This window comes from Echiichthys vipera (assembly GCF_963691815.1).
Source record: "Echiichthys vipera genome assembly, chromosome: 9".
Classification (NCBI taxonomy): domain Eukaryota; kingdom Metazoa; phylum Chordata; class Actinopteri; order Perciformes; family Trachinidae; genus Echiichthys; species Echiichthys vipera.
Window position 1 is genome coordinate 16,586,367 of NC_139834.1, and position 6,465 is coordinate 16,592,831.

Genomic DNA, 6,465 nt, shown 5'->3' on the forward strand with positions numbered 1-6,465 from the left:
CAACTCAAGAGTTTGGCCCAACAGGCAACCGGTTGTCAAATCACATCTTTGGTCTGGCAAGTTGCTGAGTAAGTGGCAAGTTCCTCACAATTTCCCTTCATTGGCCGGGGATTGTTTCTGCACTCACTCACCGTTGCATGTAAAACATTTCTGGTGCTTCTATAATTGTTCCTATTACTGACACGTACAACCAGCAGAGTGACCTCAACAAATTTTCCTTGAGTAGAAAACCTGTGTGACTTGACACTGCACCAATTTGTCATCCCTAATTTATCCGTGATATAACTCGCTCACTGCTAGGCCAGAAGGCAAGTTTAGCTTTTTATGGCAGAATATTCCACAGGTTCAACTCACAGACAGCCACCACAAGGGTTAAAGGACAAAGAGTGCCAATACTGAGGCAGACATTTAAAGGTCCCATATCTCTTTTTAGGTCGAGGTGCAATACAAGCACTGTGAAGGTATCAAAACGCTCAATCCACAGAGAAATGGAAAAAGCCCGTACCAGTACCAGTCAAAAGTTTGGACTGGTATCGTATATAGGTAGAAAGTGCAGCTATAGTGCCATTAATGTAATCCCCCATTTGCAATAATGGTGCAAAGACAGAGCAGCATAGACTGTATAAAAATGGACGTAGCCTCTCCATCAGGGTCCGTTCTCTCAACTTGATCCAATCGTACTCACCTCTGGGAGCCGCTACCCTGTCAGACTGTGAATCCGCCTCATTTCCTCTTACCAAAAAAGGGCATTGATGTGACGTTAGGGGGAGGGAGATGCGGCTGCCTGGCTGACGTTTACAGAATTAGCCACATTAGCTCCGCCGCCCGGGAGCTAGGCTAACAGAACATGTTACTAGATAAAATGGTGTGGGAGTCAATATTGAATGGGAGTCATTTTTTTATTTTTTGACGTGACCAGGATTTTTTAGAGGGTAGAGACACACGGCACTCCCATGTCAGTTTAGTGGGAAACACACCGGCTCTGTGGGTGAAGTGCAGGAAGCCAGCATTTATGATCTATGACTTAAACTGATATTCAACATAGTACCATGCCCATAGACTGAAAACCCCCGACCCTCATGGGCCAAATCCTCCCGGTGCTCCAGATTAGCATCTAGTTTATATGCCATCGATAGTAAGCTATATTGCAAGTTATTGTGCAAGTGCAGCTATTTAATTAACATAACAGAGCTAACGTTAACATGGTGTGTTCCTAAACCATCTCTTTGTACAGTTGATCGAAGAGTAAACCATCGTGTCACTAATGGTAACGCCACCACACGAATGACCGCATTCCAGGTCGAGATGACGGAGTTAGCATGCTAATCCTGACAACCAGCCTCAGAGGAGACGTGAGGGCCAGGGGCTAGCTGTCACTTAAGAGGCTGCACTCCTAATTATTCATAAACTTTAGACTCCAATAGAAGAAAAACTAGCCTGGTATAAAAAAATTCACCCCACTCAGTGGTGTCATGGAAATATGACCTAAACATACAGACTAGAATGTTTTTTGTACCAGAGCAGAGAACAGATGCGGAAGACCTGGAAATGGTGACCAATCAGAGCAGACTGGCCTTTTTCGGGAGGGGGTCTTAAAGAGACACGCGCAAAAACTGAGCGTTTCAGAAAGAAGATGAATATAGGTATATTCAGACATGGAGTATGAGAAAAATGTGTTTTTTGAACATTAAAGTATGTAAACATCTTCAGTACGACAAGTATAAACATGAAGATGATCATATGGGACCTTTAAGACAGTAAGTCACGGTGAATTCTTCACCGTACAAGGTGAGGGCTGCGATGTGACAAGATTTGTGTATGCGTGTGACAGTGTGAGTGTGTTTATCTCCCTCCCTGTGTGGGAATTTACAGACACACCTCGCTAGGCACAAACAACGGTGACCTGGAAAAATTGTCGAAATTCCACCAACATACCAGGGAATCTGGGGGTTTGGGCTGACAATACACACTGACACACACACACACACACACACAGAAACAGACAACGAGAGACAGAGGTGTGGGAAACAGGAGAGATACAGGGTCAGGGTCAAATTGTGTAGGCCTCACAGACATAGATAACAGTGAGTGATACCAGCTGACACACACTGATGCTGACACTAACAGTGATACCATGGCTACCTGAGTGACATTGATAGATAGCACTGAGCCATCCAAGTGTGCACACACAATCACACCAAAGCTCATCCCTGTGACTTTTACTTATGATGTGTCAAAGGGTTGTACGCTCTGTCTCCTAAAACCTCTGCACAAAAAATCATTTAAGGCCGTAGCTTCTTAAGTGGCAAATGGTTGAAAGGTGAAAGCATCTACTGAGTGTCTACCTGTATTCAAACGTGTTCACAACTATGTGTTTATTGATGCTTAGAGTGGAGAAGATGTGTTTACCACATCACTGGAGCCAAAGTCCCACTGCCAGTCTCCTAGACTCTTCACCTTTAAAAAACACAAACCACTAAAGACACACAAATTCACTCGTACAACAAATCCCAAACTCACACCACATAAACAAACACTCTCAGTCTGGAATGTGGAAGATTGTCTTGTTTGTGTTTTGAGTTGCAGTTTTTTTCCAATGTTAATTTTCCTGCTCATCTTCCAGAATATACAGTATATTGGCACAAGAATTATAGAAACTTGGCATTATCTTTGACTTCAAATACATATTTTTCACAACCAGTCAGCTGATGTCTGCAGCCCAAACAAGCCTCAACACTACCCCCGACTGGGCTTTACCTTCCACCGGCCCTTAGACAGCTGATCAAGAGCAAGGACATAGTACAGTAGCCTCAGTCGCTCGGTAAACAGTGGTAAACAGAGTGAGCGCTCGGCATGAAATGGAGGAATACTGTGCACAAAACATTTACACAAAGCTGCCACGGAAACAATATCATTTCAGTTTTACAATAAAGTGCTGGTGTAACAAAAACAACAGAGGGAAACTCATCTGTCCCTCTCTGCGTTCAGAGTGACTTGTTTATGCTTTGGCCTCCCACTCTCTGTAAGGAGATAATTCAATCAAGTATAATAGAGCTTTCACACAGGCTTAACCTAGCTTTGATACAGATGCTACAACATCCACATCTGGAGCCTGATCTCATATATCTAGAATGTTATTCTATTACACATCAAAAGATGAGAGGTTTTGCTTTTATGTATGTAAAACAAATTATTTTTATTTTATTTTTTAGGAAATACTACTGTCCATAAAGCCACTATAATAGATCAGATGGCATAACAATAAAAAATACACTAATATCCTCAACAACAAAAAAACCTCTGCAACATATGCCACATATTGTCATATGTAAGACAATCACGCAATCGGCCTAACAACAGGAAACGCTCAGGAGAGAAGGGACGCAGCCACATCACATTGGTGTACCAAGGTACTTTAATTATACCCATAGCCAGTTAGACAGGCTGGAGCAAACCACACCATGTTTTGGCGATACCGAGATGTGTCCTCCTCCAGTAACTGAAGCCAACTACTGACAAAAGTTTGATATGGTTTTGATTCACCTCCAACTAGACAACAGCACCTCTCATGCAGAGACTGTGGAGGCGGCACTAGCTTCTCTGCACTTGGTGTACATTATAGATCATACATTCAACACATGATGTGACAGCATATACACACACATTTACACTGTACATGCAAACACCAATTTACCCCGGGTACATACATACACACAGTCAGAGAGTGAAAAATCATAAATAATTTCTATGTGTTGCATGGTCTCACAAAGCCCCTTATGCAGGGAAAAGCTCTGCCACTATGTACATACATAATAAAATGTATACAAACACTAAAACAAGATCTCCAAATGTGTGTGTGTGTGTATGTGTGTGTGTGTGTGTGTGTGTGTGTGTGTGTGTGTGTGTGTGTGTGTGTGTTTGTGTGTGTCTTGAGTCCACTCGGTCAGCATGATTTTGCTCTCACTATTATAACGATGCTCACATCTTCGTTATTGGCATGGAGCTCCGTCTCTATCAAGTGTTTGAACCGGGATAGTTTAGGGGAGAGTAAACAACAGTCTAATGTGTTTATCTAACACTAAAGCACACACCAACAGCTGTTTACCACACAGAGAGCCAAGCCGCATACAACAACAACAGCACGAGGAACATGTAATCTGAGTTACACGCTGTAAGGGAAGGTGATTTTGAAGGGAGTCTTTGTCTTGGATAGGTTGGGGGAATTTGACAATATGGCCACCCTGCACGTGAATATCCAACTCCAACAGGAACACACTCTCTCACTCTAGAGTTTGAGTCAAAGCGGATGAGTGACGGAGAAAGAACAAAAGTTGTGTATGCTTCAAAAGCCTCCTACTAAACAAATCAATAGACATGATTCCACTTCACAGCAATACACCAAGCCAGACTAAACTACATGCAAATATACATGTAGCAAAACCTTCAGAAACAATTCATCACACTGCACTGTGCACACAGAAACAAAGTGGATTTCATCACTTGGATTATCCATCAGTCACAGCCTCCACCCCTGACATTTCACTGATTATCTGTTTATCATTCTATAGGTATTGTAACCAGTCTTTCAGTCACTTTGCAATGAGAAATGTTGGAAATGTTGCCCTTACAAAGCAAGTTGAAGAAAGAGACTGTTTTGTGGATTAATTATTGAATCTGATGTAAAGTACAGATGAGATATACATTACATAGATTATACATTACAAGAGGATTAAAACAGATATAACTGCAAGGGAGACAAACACAAACGAATGTATAACTTGCCTATTTGTCCTCACAAAGAAACAGGAAGGAGCATCACCAAATGTGGTCTGACGCACTTTGCATGCTACATTGGCTGGCTCTAGCATTTACTATTTAGGTTTGCACATCTTCAACGTCAACATTGTTTGTGTCCTGGCCAAATGTGAATGTTCATCAGAATTCTCTTGAATATAAACTAAATCCTTACTTTGTGCATCCTTGTGTCCACAGTTCTTGGTATTCAAGTCATTATCTGAAAAATAATAATTGAAAAAAAAAAAGAGATTTGTAAAGAAATAGTTGGACATTAAATATGCTTATTCACTTTGTCTTATCGAGTTCAATACGGTTGATACCACTGTTGTGTCTGTGGGGTAAATATGAAGCTACTGCAAGCAGTCTGTCTCTTTCTTATGGTAACAAAACCCACTTACCAGTACCTCTAAAACATAATCAATCAATAATTAACACTGTATATCTGAAAGTATAAAATTACACTTTGTGGTTTTTACGTGGGTTTACTGTATGTGCCAGACTTTTATACCTTGGCTCAATATCGTCCTGGAGTCTCTGCTGTTTGCCTGGCAACCTTAATGGTGACAACGAGACCCCACATAAGACCATGTAGCGTTTTAGCACTACGTTTTTTACCTAGATTAAACAAACAAGATTGGCATATAATAGCATTTCATGGGCTATTTAATCCCGTTTGTTTAATCTGATGTGCTACTTTTAGTGTTTGTATATATTATGTGTGTCCATAGTGGAGCTGGACAGTTGCAGTATTTCAAACATCTATTTGTGTTTGTCCCATGGGTAGGCCTCACACATTGCTGCTTGCAGATCTATTTTTTTCAAAGTTATTGTCATCCTGTGTAAAACAAATAAAGTAAATAATTCCTTTAATTGAACTCTCCCTTGTACCCCCCCCCCCCCTTTTTTTATATATATATTACTGTACCTCGCATTAGGTTTTGTGTTCCCCCGCAATATTTTTGCATTCCCCCTGATCTACAGGAACAGTTAGTGTGTTGGTCCAGTCCATAATACACTGCCAGTTTTGGTAAGTGCTACAGAAAGGGGAACAATGTGACACTTAACATTATGCATTTATTGGTAATTATTCCTTCCAAAAGGCTGAGCTCTCGCAGCAACTGTGACTACTCTTTATTGCTCCTATTAACATTCGCCAAGAAAGCATCATTAAGCAACAAAGGATTTGAGCCTGCAGTGCTTCTTCTTCTATCAGCTATGACATATTACCAATACACCACACACGGAGTTGCACAACCATGTTATTTAATACCTTGCATGTCGTAGTGCTCCGTTCCTTTAAAACAAATGTGTCACAGCCATAATCGTACCAAAGCACAGCTACTGCAACGACCACAGTAAGTGACAGCAATAGCTAGAGCTAAATCATTCCATGGCTATACAGTCATAATGACAGATACAGTCGGTCTGGCAGCTGGTTATAATACCATAGTGTAGAGTCTCAGGGGATGAATTTGAAGGAGCAGTATGCAAAAAATACTGCAGTGATAAGCTGACAGACAAAAAGCCTCAATACATCACATTATCTGAGCAGCAGAGTAGATACAGAACATGTAGCAATGTGAAACTTTTGAAACAGCCAGGTGGTAGAAAAAAAATGATCAGTCTGTGTATAGTTACTCTACACTATCATAGCATTAATCTGATAGT